Below are 11,284 nucleotides of genomic sequence, written 5' to 3'. Positions count from 1 at the left end.
AAATGCGCTGCTATTACATCTTTAATAATCGAAAAGTTTGTTTACGTGGCCACAATCAAATAAGGAGCAAAATCTCATTGAAAGTGGTGAGGACAGAGAAGACACCCTACCTCAAAGATACGCTTGCAAGTGTAGTCATAACCATACCATGGAACGCCCATCACAAGCTTCCTGGGGTCAACGCCCAGTTTGACGTAGTCGGAGAGACCTGAAAGTACAGATTGGTGAGGTTGGGTCCCAGTTATTTCAGTGTTACGCGGCCACTGATGTGTCATCGGACGTACCTGTTAACACGTGCTGGTAGGAAGAGCTTGATGTTGCAACACAACCTTCCCGCATGTCATTGCGAATGTTGAAGGATTCAACAAATATCAAGTCAAGCGCATATGAAAGCGCCAAAAAGTCGAAGCATTTTTCATTCTTGCAGTTCGGAGTCCATGGCACATTAAAGGAGATCTAAAGAGAGCAAGTGAAACAAGAATCCAATTGCACCTTGTCATTTACATTGGCTCCCATCACTGTAAATATTTAGTTTGGAGATGCAACATGGAAACAGGCTCTTCAGTCCAACGAGTCAATGCCGACCATCGATCAACCATTCACACTAGTTTAGTTTAGTTTATTATTATTATGTGTAGCGAGGTACAGCAAAAAGCTTTTTTATTGCTCGCTATCCATTCAACGAAAATACTTTTTGTGATTACATGTATTATTGCAACATTTAAGAAATATTTAGACAGGTACATGGATAGGGTAGGTTTAGAAGGATATGGGCCAAACGTTAGCAGGTGGGACTAGTGTAGATGGGGCATGTTGGTCGCTATGCGCAATTTGGGCTGAAGGGTCTGTTCCACACTTTATGACTGTGACTAAAACTATTGCCGAATAGGAGAGGGGGGAAGAAGGTGTGATTTTGGTGAAACTGGTCCGTGATTATACTGGCGGCCTTGCTGAGGCAGCATGAAGTGCAGGTGAAGACCATGGAAGGGAGGTTGGCTTGCACGATAGTTTGGGCTACGTCCAGCAATTCTCTTGAATTTCTCGTGGTCTTTGATTGATGCTGTTCCCGAAACCTGCTGTGATACATTCTTATAAAATGCTTTTTCTGGCGCATCTGCAGAAGTTGGTGAGGGTTGTTGGGGAAATGCCAAATTTCCTAAGCTTTCTAAGGAAGTAGAGGCGTAGGTGTGCATTCTTGGCCTTTGTTTGATGTTCTATGTTATCCCAGTTTTGCGTCCACTCCCTACACATTAGGGGCAATTCACAGAGACCAATTGAACTACAAACAATAGACAAGGGACAATAGACGATAGATGCTGGAGTAGGCCAATTCGGCCCTTCGAGCCAGCACCACCATTCACAGTGATCATGGCTGACAATCCACAATCAGTGGTACCCCGTTCCTGCCTTCTCCGCATATCCCCTGACTCCGCTATCTTTAAGAGCTCTATTTAACTCTCTTTTGAAAGGATCTAGACAATTGATCTCCACTGCCTTCTGAGGCAGAGAATTCCACAGATTCACAATCTTCTGTGTGAAAAGGTTTTTCTTCATCTCTGTTCTAAATGGCTTACCCCTTATTTTTAAACTGTGACCCCTAGTTCTGGACTCCATCATCGCGATCTTGTTTCCTGCCTCTAGCGTGTCCAAACCCATAATAATTTTATATTTTTCAATAAGATACGCTCTCATCCTTCTAAATTGCAGAGTATACAAGCCCAGCTGCTCCATTCTATAAACATATGACTGTCTTGCCATCCCGGTAATTAACTTCATGAACCTATGCTGCACTCCCTCAATAGCAAGAATGTCCTTCCTCAAATTTGGAGACCAAAACTGCACCCAATACTACAGCTCCTATACTCAACTCCTCTTGTTATGAAGACCAACATGCCATTCACTTTCTTCACTGCCTGCTGTACCTGCATGCTGGCTTTCAGTGATTGCTGCACAAGGACCCCCAGATCTCGTACTTTCCCTTTTCCCAACTAGACACCATTCAGATAAAAATCTGCCTTCCTGTTTTTGCCACCAAAGTGGATAACATCACATTTTACTTCGGAGTCACATGAGTGACCACGTGAAGAAGCCCGTCAGCCCGCATGCGTGTCAAAACGTTTAACGCATTGGCGCACGACTGGCTGTGCGGAGCGTCGCTCCTCCAGCGGTAAGTTTCAAACCCTGCAGGTAAGTTTTAAACTTATTCTCATGTTGTATTTTTGGTTGGAGGAAAATCTTTTTTACAGAGTTTTCTGCGGATAAGGATATCCAGGGTGAAACCCAGACGGGCCGCGGCGGGAAACCGGCTACGGAGGACCGCGGGGGTGCGGGTAGCCGGCGGCCGTCGGGTTTGCCACCCGAGTCGCTGACAGTGCGGTCAGCGACTTCAGTCTTTGGCAACCCCGAAAGGGGGTAAAGCCAAACGGAGTCTGAGAGGCCTGTGGACTCGGACGCGTCAGGCCAGGAGGGTTCCCCTCCGACATACATGGGTAGCGTCCTCGGGCATTTATCCCAAATGGAGCACCTCATGGAGAGGATGCTCCATCATAATATGCTCCATGATACGGAGACATATCAGCACAGGTTTCCTTTGGTACCTGTGGCAGCGCCTGTTTCAGGGCTGCTTAAAAATCACACTCTCTGTGGAGGGGAGTGTCATGGGTCAGTGTATCACTGACTCCGAATTCAGAGGTGTGTCCGTGGAACATACTGGAATGCATGCGTGAGGTTCAAGAATTGTCTGCCATGACATCAAGGTTTGTGATACACTCGCAAACAAAGGAGCTGCTGCAAGAAGAGATGACTTCCAGCAGCAACTACCTCACGTCACATCATTACTGGAACAGGTGATGGCTGCAAAATACTATACACCTGTAAATTGTGCATCCCTGAAAGTGCCGGCAGTGAACAGGTCTATTTGGGGAAATATTGGAGGGGGCATCAAAGCCCAGGAAATGAAACACCAACAAATTTTTAAATTACTGTCCTCAGGCACAGATTTGCCAGATCTGTGGATGGCGGGCCCTTATCGGACGTCCAGCAGGATGCCTGTCGGGCTAATCAAGGTACCAACGACGAGCAAAGCTTCACCGTTTCTGCGACAACACCCCTACGCCTCCATCAGCAGTAAGCGGTTTACTGAAGCTGGTGGCAGCTCAAAAGGTGATTTTCTGGGCAGAGGTCTTTTAGGCTAAGGCCCAAGCCAGCCCTCATGGAAAATGTGCAATACACGCACCCCAGCAGTCCTACCCTCCAAATCTCGAGGACGGAAATAGAACCCGCATCAGGGGCCTTTGGGCCTACCATAAGACCACTGATAACCATGGAGGTAGGTGGGTCTGGTTCTTTCCGGAACATGGGGTGTGTGGATCAGTTACAAATTGGTGGTAGATTACACTTGTTTTTGCACAAATGACGGTGGATAACATCAGATCAGATCAGATCAGTTGCACAATATGCACAATATACAAGGGTTCCAAATTGAATTTTCTCTTAACTCTTTGCCACCCATACAATATACACCAAGTCGGGCATTTATTCATTCCAAACAAGGTTTGGATATACAAGCAGAAATTCATAAATTACACACAAAGGGGGTAATCGAGAACTCAAGTCAATGTCCAGCCATCTAATCTTCTGTTTGGGTGAGACCTATCCAAACGAGGGCTGTTGGGTTAATTAAAGCACCTACGCCGAGCAAAGCTTCACCTTTTCGGCGACGACACCCCTGCGCCTCCAGAAAAGAATGATGGAGGATGTCGGATCATCCTTGATTTAATTCATACTTAGCTCACATGTGCAGTATAGACATTTTTAAATGGAAAACTGCCGAACAAGTGATTGCCAAAGGATGCTTTATGGCATGCATCGATCTCAAAGATGCATACTATTCAGTTCCCATTCACAGGGGTCACCGGAGATGTTTGAAATTTAGCTGGATGGGGAAACTATGGCAGTTTTAAAGCGTTGCCTAATGGTCTAACTTCAGATCCCAGGTTATTTACCAAATTACTAAAGCCGGTGCTTGGGCTGCTCAGAGCTCAAAAACATTGTTATGGCCTATCTGGATGATATTCTAAAATGCTATATTTGGCTAAATTAGCTGTTCAGCCACAAAACATATTTCAGAAATTGGGGTTTCTCATCCATCCAGTTAAATCTAAGTTGATACTGACTAGAATTACTGATTATTTTGGATTTACCTTTAACTCTATTAATATGTCTGTGACTCTGCCCTGGGGCAAGAGATTAGAATTAATAGACCTGCAACAACCTTGTTGTTATGAAGCAGCCTTCTATTCGCCAGGTGGCTAGGGTAATTGGCAATATTATGGCTGGTTTTTCAGGCTGCGCAAATTTGGACATTTGCATTATCAGAATGTTTACGTGCAAAGGAGCAAGCTCTCAAGTACCATTTAGGTCATCTTAAAAGACCTATGCTATTACCAGCTGAAGCTATCAGAATTGCAATGGTAGACGACCATATTCAGCATTGCTCCAGTAACATCTTGTTCAGTTAACCTTCAGTCATATTACAAACTGATGCTAGTGCTCAAGGATGAGGAACTACTAATACCATCTCTAGTTGCGGAGGCAGATGGGATGTGCATGAGTTTCCAATTCTTCAGTTATATGGTATCAACTACCTGGAGACACTGGGGGCATTCTATGGGTTAAAGGCTTATTGTGGGAATATGCATAATCTGCATGTTCAACTACAAGTTGATAACACTACGGCGGTGGCATATGTCAATCACATTGGTGGAATCAAGTTAGATTCCTGTGATAGCTTACCTAACCTCATTTGGTGCTGGTGTATTGTCACGTAAATTTAATGACAACACAGAATGGATGTTGGATCACAAAGTATTTAATGATATTCTTGCTCAGTATGGAACACCGAATATCGATTTGTTTGCATCTAGGCTCAATCACCAGTTGCACAAATATGTGGCATGGGAGCCAAACCCAGGGGCAGTGGCGATAGATGCATTCTCGCTACACTGGGGAGGAATGTTCTTTTATGTCTTTCCTCCATTTTGCCTCATCAGTCGGGTCTTGCAAAAAATCCAGCAAGATTCCGCTTCAGGCATTTTCGTAGTGCCTGACTGGCCTATGCAGCCACGGTTACTGCTGATATTGGGAATGATAATAGAACCTTATATAGTTATTTCTAAACACAAATAATTTGCTGATTCATCCCGTGACTCGGGAAGCCACCCTCTGCATGATAGAATCAATTTATTGATTTGCAGACTCTAAGTAGATCGTTCCTGGGGCTCGGGTTGTCAGACCGAAACGTGATCATTGCAGCTTGGAGAGATAGCACCAAACGCCGTACATTTCCTGATCAAGAGATGGGAAGTGTTTGTTTAAATGCTAATATAACATATAATACGGCACGGATAACTGACGTTTTGTAGTTCCTTTCAAATGGTTCTTTGACAAAAAATTAAGTTATAGTGCCATTAACTGTGCCAAAAGTACCTGTCATCATATTTGCTGCTGGGATCGGGACCCATTCTGTTGGGTCTCACCCTCTGATATCCAGATTTATGAAGGATATCTTTAACACAAATCCTCCCAGGCCCAGGTACATGGTACCAGGTATTACGTCCTTATCTTTGGCCCGGGTCTCATATAAGGTAGTTATGCTCATGATGCTGGTTGCAGCGCAACACATCCAGTCGTTGCATAAGTTATGGCTGAACAGAATGGTTATATCTACCAACAAAATATCGTTCTATGTAAATGAGTTAATTATCTAAGCAGAACGGGGGCGTTGAGTCTAAAGATGGAATTTCTGGCATATCCTATGAACCATAGATTGTGTGTTGTCACACATACTCATCAATATTTTAAGGCTACAAAGAACCTTAGAGACACTGAGCTGGCAATGTTTGTTAGACACAAAAAAACACACAACAGGTTTTCAGTACAGACCATCCCAAGATGGTTTAGATATGTATTGGCTTGTGCAGGAGTGAACACTGATGTTTTTAGATCTCACTCCACCAGGGCTGAGATAACATCAGCAGCAAGGTACATGGAGGTTCCGCTGGGCCGCATCCTAGCGACAGTAGGATGGTCAAATGAGCGGACTTTCCAAAACCTTTTACAATAAACCGATTGCCAGGTCGGGTTCGTTTGCCAACTAAATTTTAAGTTCTATTCAATAATTTTCAGAGGACCTCACATGGTCCACCAACACCGCTGCGCTGGTCAAGAAGGCACAGCAAGGACTGTTCTTCCTGAGGACATTAAAAAAGACTGGTCTGCCCCAACAGCTGCTGACAACCTTCTACCGCTGCACCACAGAGAGCATATTAACGTATGGCATCTGTGTGGTATCTCAGCTGCACAGAGACGGAGAGGAGAGCTCTTCAGCGCGTCGTCCACAGAGCGCAGAGGATTATTGGGACACAGCTACCAGCCTTGGAAGGCATCTACCACACGCGGTGCCTCAGGAAGGCCGTCAGCATCCATAAAGACTCCTCACACCCTTGTAACGGACTGTTCAAACTACTTCCCTCCAGCAGACGTTACAAGGCCTTCTACACCCGAACCTCCTGACTCAGAAACAGATTCATTCCCAGAGCTATAGCGGGATGGCGGCGCTGGCTTAACAGCTGCGGCCCACCTGCAGTCCGTCTGTTTTTTTTTTCTTTCGTTTTGTTCATTGTCATGTTTTAGTTAATTTTGTTTTATTAAGTTGTGTATGTGTGTGGGTGGGGTGGGAGAAACATGTTTTGGTCTCTTCCTTCGGGGAATGCGACTTTTTCTTCGGTCGTATTCCCCGTCTCCGTCTGCGCCGAGGCCTAATGGCGGAGCTGGCGGCATCGGAGCTGTAGCAGCAACAGCAGCAGCAGCGGAGACCTGACTCGGCACCGAAGCTGTAGCGGCGGCAGCAGCAGCAGCGGAGATCCGGCTCGGCCCTGGAGCTGTGGCGGCGGCAGCAGCAGCAGCGGAGACCCGACTCGGCCCTGGAGCTGTGGCGGTGGCAGCAGCAGCAGCGGAGACCTGACTCGGCCCCGAAGCTGTAGCGGCGGCAGCAGCAGCAGCGGAGACCCGGCTCGGCGCTGGAGCTGTGGCGGCGGCAGCAGCAGCAGCGGTTACTTGACTCGGCCCCGAAGCTGTAGCGGCGGCAGCAGCAGCAGCGGAGACCCGGCTCGGCCCTGGAGCTGTAGCAGCAACAGCAGCAGCAGCGGAGACCTGACTCGGCCCCGAAGCAGTAGCGGCAGCAGCAGCAGCAGCGGAGACCCGGCTCGGCACAGAAGCTGTGGCGGCGGCAGCAGCAGCGGCGGAGACCCGACTCGGCCCTGGAGTTGTGGCGGAGGCAGCAACCACCCGCGGAGTTTGAACCGTCGCCTCGGCGCAGAGGGAGAACAAAGGGGGAAGAGACAGAGACTTTAAGATTTTGCCTTCCACCACAGTGAGGAGGTGTTTGGTGAACTCACTGTGGTGGATGTTAAATTTGTGTTGATGTGTGTTTTTGCCATTTTTTAAAATTATATGTATGACTGCAGGGAAACAAAATTTCGTTCAGACCGAAAGGTCTGAATGACAATAAAACAAATCTAATCTGAACCGGCCCTGCTGAGTGCCCCCCATCCCCCCTGGACTGTCTCCCTCAGATGGCCACGTCGCACAGTATATTTTTTATTTTTTTATTTTTTTGACATCGGTTGGAAGCTGCATACTAAATCTCGTTGCACTGATGTGCAATGACAACAAAAGATATTATTATTATTATTATTATTATTATTATTATTATTATTATTATTATTATTATTATTATTATTATTATTATTATTATTATTATTATTATTGTTATTATTATTATTATTATTGTTATTATTATTAATTTGCTTAATATTTGCTTATTATTAGCATCAGCATGTTTTAAATCTATGTCATGTCTGAATGCATTATTTTTTCAATCATTTCTGGTCAACTAATGCAGTGCGTTGCATGGACTCATGTTCGCAGCATGAAATCACAGAGCTTTGAAATCTTCAGGTAGTCATTCACGTGACTCCGAAGTAAAATAGGAAGATTAAACAAGAACTTACCAGTTTGAAGTTTGATCTTTATTTTATGAGGAGTTACATAGAAACATAGAAAATAGGTGCAGGAGTAGGCCATTCGGCCCTTCGAGCCTGCACCGCCATTCGATATGATCATGGCGGATCATCCAAATCGGTATCCCATCCCTGCCTTCACTCCATACCCCCGATCCCTTTAGCCACAAGGGCCACATCTAACTCCCTCTTAAATATAGCCAATGAACTGGCCTCAACTACCTTCTGTGGCAGACAATTCCACAGATTCACCACTCTCTGTGTAAAAAATGATTTTCTCATCTCGGTCCTACAAGACGTCCCTCTTATCCTTAAACTGTGACCCCTAGTTCTGGACTTCCCCAACATCGGGAATAATCTTCCTGCATCTAGCCTGTCCAACCCCTTAAGAATTTTGTAAGTTTCTATAAGAACCTCCCCTCAATCTTCTAAATTCTAGCGTGTACAAGCCGATTCTATCCAGTCTTTCTTCATATGAAAGTCCTGCCATCCCAGGAATCAGTCTGGTGAACCTTCTCTGTCCTCCCTTTATGGCAAGAATGTCTTTCCTCAGATTAGGAGACCAAACCTGTACGCAATACTCCAGGTGTGGTCTCACCAAGACCCTGTACAACTGCAGTAGAACCTCCCTGCTCTTATACTCAAATCCTTTTGCTATGAATGCTAACATACCATTTGCTGTCTTCACTGCCTGCAGCACCTGCATGCCTACTTTCAATGACTGGTGTACCATGACACCCAGGTCTCGTTGCATCTCCCCTTTTCCAAATCGGCCACCATTCAGATAAAAGTCTACTTTCCTGTTTTTGCCACAAAAGTGGATAACCTCACATTTATCCACATTATACTGCATCTGCCATGAATTTGCCCACTCACCCAACCTATTCAAGTCACCTTGCAACCTCCTAGCATCCTCCTCACAGCTAACACTGCCCCCCAGCTGTGTCATTCGCAAACATGGAGATGTTGCATTCAATTCCCTCATCCAGATAATTAATATATATTGTAAATAGCTGGGGTCCCAGTACTGAGCCTTGCGGTACCCCACTAGTCACTGCCAGCCATTCTGAAACGGACCCGTTTACTCCTACTCTTTGCTTCCTGTCTGCCAGGCACTTCTCTATCCACATCAATACTGAACCCCCAATACCATGTGCTTTAAGTTTGCATACTAATCTCTTATGTGGGACCTTGTCGAAAGCCTTCTGAAAGTCCAGATATAATACATCCACTGGTTCTCCCTTATCCACTCTACTAGTTACATCCTCGAAAAATTCTATAAGATTCGTCAGGCATGATTTACCTTTCATAAATCCATGCTGACTTTGTCCAATGAATTCACCACTTTCCAAATGTGCTGCTATCCCATCTTTAATAACTGACTCCAGAATTTTTCCCACCACCGATGTTAGACTAACTGATCTGTAATTCCCCGTTTTCTCTCTCCCTCCCTTTTTAAAAAGTGGGGTTACATTAGCTACCCTCCAGTCCTCAGGAACTACTCCAGAATCTAAAGAGTTTTGAAAAATTATCACTAATGCATCCACTATTTCTGCGGCTACTTCCTTAAGTACTCTGGGATGCAACTTATCTGGTCCTGGGGATTTATCGGCATTTAATCCATTCAATTTAACTAACACCACTTCCCGGCTAACCTGGCTTTCACTCAGTTCCTCCATCTCATTTAACCTCCGGTCCCTTGCTATTTCCGGCAGATTATTTATGTCTTCCTTAGTGAAGACAGAACCAAAGTAGTTATTCAATTGGTCTGCCATGTCCTTGTTCCCCATGATCAATTCGCCTGTTTCTGACTGCCATGGACCTACATTTGTTTTTACCTATCTTTTCCTCTTCACATATCTATAAAAACTTTTGCAGTCAGATTTTATGTTCCCTGCCAGTTTTCTTTCATAGTCTATTTTCCCTTTCCTAATTAAGCCTTTTTGTCCTCCTCTGCTGGACTCTGAAATTCTCCCAGTCCTCTGGTAGGCTGCCTTTTCTGGCTAATTTGTATGCTTCATCTTTTGTTTTGATACTATCCCTGATTTCCCTTGTTATCCACGGATGCACTACCTTCCCTGATTTATTCTTTTGCCAAACTGGGATGAACAATTGTTGTAGTTCATCCATGCAGTTTATAAATGCCTTCCATTGCATATCCACCGCCAACCCTTTAAGAATCATTTGCCAGTCTATCTTGGCCAATTCACGTCTCATACCCTCAAAGTCACCTTTCTTTAAGTTCAGGACCCTTGTTTCTGAATTAACAATGTCACTCTCCATCCTAATGAAGAACTCAACCATATTATGGTCACTTTTGCCCAAGGGGCCACGCACAACAAGACTGCTAACTAACCCTTCCTCATTACTCAATACCCAGTCTAGAATAGCCTGCTCTCTCGTTGGTTCCCCTACATGTTGGTATAGAAAACTATCCCACATACATTCCAAGAAATCCTCTTCCTCAGCACCCCTGCCAATTTGATTCACCCAATCTATATGTAGACTAAAGTCACCCTTTATAATTGTTTTACCTTTGTTGCATGCATTTCTAAATTCCTGTTTGATGCCATCCCCAACTCCACTACTACTGATAGGTGGCCTGTACACAACTCCCACTAGCGTTTTCTGCCCCATAGTGTTTCGTAGCTCTACCCATATCGATTCCACATCCTCCAAGCTAATGTCCTTCCTTTCTATTGCGTTAATCTCCTCTCTAACCAGCAACGCTACCCCGGCTCCTTTTCCTTTCTGTCTATCCCTCCTGAATATTGCATATCCCTGGATGTTCAGCTCCCAGCCTTAGTCACGCTGGAGCCATGTCTCCGTGATCCCAACTATATCATATTCATTAATAATTATCTGCACATTCAACTCATCCACCTTATTACATATGCTCCTTGCATTAAGATACAAAGCCTTCAGGCTTGTTTTTACAACACTCTTACCCCTTATACAATTATGTTAGAGTGGCCCTTTTTGATTTTTGCCCTGGATTTGTCTGCCTGCCACTTTTACTTTTCACCTTGCTACCTATTGCTTCTACCCTCATTTTACACCCCTCTGCTCTTGTACCCATCCCACTGCCACATTAGTTTAAATCCTCCCCGACAACACTAGCAAACATTCCCCCAAGGACATTGTTTCCATTCCAGCCCAGGTGCATACCGTCCTGTTTGTACTGGTCCCACCTCCCCCAGAAC

This window comes from Amblyraja radiata, chromosome 10, assembly GCF_010909765.2.
Source record: "Amblyraja radiata isolate CabotCenter1 chromosome 10, sAmbRad1.1.pri, whole genome shotgun sequence".
In the NCBI taxonomy this organism is placed as follows: Eukaryota; Metazoa; Chordata; class Chondrichthyes; order Rajiformes; family Rajidae; genus Amblyraja; species Amblyraja radiata.
Note: the sequence above shows the minus strand (reverse complement) of the source record.